This window comes from Alligator sinensis, unplaced genomic scaffold (assembly GCF_000455745.1).
Source record: "Alligator sinensis unplaced genomic scaffold, ASM45574v1 scaffold886_1, whole genome shotgun sequence".
NCBI lineage: Eukaryota > Metazoa > Chordata > Crocodylia > Alligatoridae > Alligator > Alligator sinensis.
In genome coordinates this window covers 2373439-2376922 of record NW_005842040.1, presented here as the reverse complement: position 1 = coordinate 2376922, position 3484 = coordinate 2373439, and positions in this window count along the sequence as shown.

Genomic DNA, 3484 nt, shown 5'->3' with positions numbered 1-3484 from the left:
GAACAGATCATCTACCCTGACCCCCTGCCACAGGCAGGAATGAATGCTGGGTTCACAAGACCCCAGACAAGTGATCATCCAACCTCCTCTTGAATTTGCCCAAGGTAGGGGCAAGGACCACTTCCCTGGGAAGTTGGTTCCAGATTTTGGCCACCCTAACTGTAAAATATTGCCTTCTGATCTCTAACCTAAACCTATTCTCCATCAGCTTATTACCATTGTTCCTTGTCACCCCAGGTGGTGCTGGGGAGAAAAGGGCTCTACCTATTTGCTGTTGATCCCCCCTGATGAGCTTGTAGGCAGCCACCAGGTCCCCCCTCAGCCTCCTCTTGCTGAGGCTGAACAGGTTCAGGTCCTTCAGTCTCTCCTCATAGGGCTTGTCCTGCTGCCCTCTCACCAAGCGGGTGGCCCTCCTCTGAACCCTTTCCAGGCTGGCCACATCCCTTTTGAAGTATGGTGCCCAGTACTGGATGCAGTACTCCAACTGTGGCCTGACCAAAGTCGCATAGAGGGGGAATATCACTTCTCTGGAGCGGCTTGAGATGCACCTTTGGATGCATGACAAGGTATGGCTGGCCTTGCTGGCTGCGGTCTGGCATTGGCAGGAATCTCCTCATGCTGTTTTATTAATTTGCCTTTCCCCAAACTAGCCTGTTTTTAAATACTGTATTTTCCCACGTGCACCAGGCACAGGAATATAATACACACCTTATTTTTGAAAGGAAGAATGAAGAAGAAAATATTTTTCCAGAGTTATGACTGCATAGAGCAGGGAAACATCCTAGTCTTCAGCTAACTCACCCTTTATTTCCTGCTCAACTAACACTGAAACCGTAGCTACTTCTGAAGTCTCATCTCCATGGGTGGGTCTGTGATTACAGTCTCCAAGGCTATAAAACAGGAGAAGCAAGACTAGGAACAGCTAGACAGCAAGACTACCCTAAGAAAGTTTAGCTTGATGGGTGGAACATCAAGACCATTAAAGATGAGAGAGAGAGAGTTGTTAATACCTCTGAAGTGAAGAACAATGAGCCAATAAATCAATTGATTCCCTCAGCTGCCTGAATAGTAATGCAACAGCTGCTACACTGTGGAGCAGGAAGCAAAGCAGGGATTTGTCTATCTAAGTCAGAAAGTCAGTTTCCCTGTTTAAACCGTGCACACCAATTTTGTGGTGTGGGGGTGCGCGCGCAATTTTTGGGAAAAACATGTATGTGAGAAAATATCTTCCATGTTTCATGTGTATTGGTTATAGCCATGTTGGTCTAAGGACATAGGTGGACAAGGTTCTTTGGGTAAATATGGTTACTTTTATTAAACCAACTAAATAGTTTAGCTGGGCTAATAAAAGATATCACATTTATGCAAAGAACCTTGTCTGCCTGTGAGAAAATATGGCACTTGGACTCATAGCCTGCAAGTGAGGATATACAGCTCCAAGGCATCCTGGTGATGGCTTCCGGATAGAGGCTCAAGCTGGTGGTAATCCAACCTTTCCCAGAAAGTTTCCCTAAGTAGAGGAACCTGGTCCTTTCCGTACTAACTGCACTTGGCACAAAGGTTACACTTCTAATGGTAAAATGGGGACAAGGGATGTGTCAGGATTGGAACTGGTTTTTACATGAGCTGTAGCAAGGTCAGCAGTAATAATGACACCTAGTTCTTCTGCAGTTTTTCACATCAATCTCATTGTCCTTATTCTGCAGCAAGGGAAAGCAAAGTTCAGAGGAAAAGTCACATGGCAGAGCAGTGACAGAGCTGGGAACAGGATCCAGGCCTCAGCTCCATCTCTGTTTCAAAGGGGTGAACATATGAACTTGGAGCCCTGGTAGATCACTTGTAAAACAGACATCTGCCACTGCCCATGAAGAGTGCCATCATTCACATGGGTTGTTCCCCCAACCTCCTGACGGGATGCCCTGTGCTTTTTTGGCAGGGGTGGGGGAGGAAGGGGGGCTGTTGTCACAGGCAGCCACCACATGCTGCCCCAGAGGCAGCTGCATTCCAGCAGCAAAGCATGAAGTTTGCAATTCCAGAATATATGTTTGAGACCTGGGAATCTGTGGGGAGCCTGGTTGGAAAACAGGCCTGACACATGACAGCCAGCAGGTGACAGTATCACAGCACCTGCCTGAGTTAACCTCCTCCTCTCCAGGGAGAGGACACAAGGGGTACAGGCCTCCCAGGGGACTCAGTGCCTCATTTAGCCACGTGTTCAAATTCTAAGCACAAGTATGCTGTACTGCTTGCCTGGACAGTCCCATTGAGAAGGGGAGAGAGATGTTGTGCAATTAACAGATTAAAAGGGAGATTGAATTTAGTCACTAACCTCATTGTGAGCCCTTTAAATCAGGAGGGGTCGAACAAAGGGCCTGTGGGCTGGATCTGGCCTGTGGATCTCAGATCAAGCCCACATGTGATATATGGAATGAGTCTGGCATGTGGGTTGGACCTGCGCCTTGGCAAGGCACTACTTGTGGCACAGGGGATTGGTTCAGGGCGTGAACTGTGGATTGGGTTATGCTGGAGCCAGGGCACAAAGCTCTCTGATGGGGCTGTGCCACACATGCCCTGTGCCAGCTCCTTGTGCCACAAGCACTCGGTCCAGCCTGTGAGTCTAGTGCAGTGCATGCCAGCCCCACGCTGGAGCTTGCGCTGCCTGTGGCGTGTAGGCTGGACCTGATGCCACAAGCACTGTATGGCCCATTGCACAGGGGGCCAGAATGGAGTGGCCGCAGTACCCCACTGGACTTGCCAGAGCCAGTGGGCAGGGCCAAGCTCAATCCGGCCCACAGACTGGTTCAGAGACCCTCATCTAGCCTACTGGTTCCAATGTGTTTGTCACCCCCTGGTTTAAATATCCCAACCAGGGGGCAAGAGCTGGGATCAATTATAGGCTGTGTGCAACTGGCTAGGTCAGTGGTACAGGCTGTTTTCCATGCCCTGGCTGGACAGGAGTGCACAGAGACTCCTGGAAATCTGCTGACTCCCCTGCTGAAACATGTGTGCAAATCAACTCCTCACCCTCCCAACATGGGCACAAAAGAACACAGTGACCAGCACAGAAGACTTTCTCTCCTAGGTCTCAAAGCCAGCATGATCATCTCCATCTTGGAGACAAAGAACCTGAGGCACAGGGGACAGAAGCGACTTGTACAAACTCACATACTAAATATGTGGCATAGCTGAAAACAAAAACCCAGGAGTCCTGACTCTGTTCTCACCACTAGACCATCATTCCCTGGAGATGGGCATAGAACCCAGGCACCCTGTTGCTCCATACCCTGTAGAGCGTGAGAATGACATTGGGGCACAGTGATCCCTTTCTCCTGGAAGGTAATTTTCTTAGTTTCTTTCTGAAAGCATAATCATTGACCTGGCTTAACAATGGCCATGATTCTAGGTCAGACCCACGTCCCCGCTGGGCTGGCTGGGGGCACTGACATGTGACAAGTGAGCAGGACAGTGACCTCTTCTACAAGTT